Raw genomic sequence first — 302 nt, 5'->3', positions numbered from 1 at the left:
GATGGGGGGGGCGGGTGAGTTACTTCCCCCCGTGCTCTTTGGGGGGGTTTCCCTGGCTGCAGCCCCTGCCCGAGCACCGGGACGGGAGCTTCGCCCGGCTGCTGTGGCCCTCGTGGTGTCCCCCTGCCGATGGCATCCCCTGTTTCCCCTCTGTGCTGCCCGCAGGCAGTGGATCTGGGGGCTGTCCCAAGAGCCAGGCAGCTCTATATTTAAAAAAAAAAAAAGCATTAATTAATGTTAAATTCATTTCCATATCCGGGCAGGCTTGGCAGGTCCCCTCCCCCCCGGGTTTGGGCGGGGGT

This window comes from Charadrius vociferus, unplaced genomic scaffold (assembly GCF_000708025.1).
Source record: "Charadrius vociferus isolate BGI_N301 unplaced genomic scaffold, ASM70802v2 scaffold2508, whole genome shotgun sequence".
Taxonomy (NCBI): domain Eukaryota; kingdom Metazoa; phylum Chordata; class Aves; order Charadriiformes; family Charadriidae; genus Charadrius; species Charadrius vociferus.
This window is presented reverse-complemented; position numbering follows the sequence as displayed.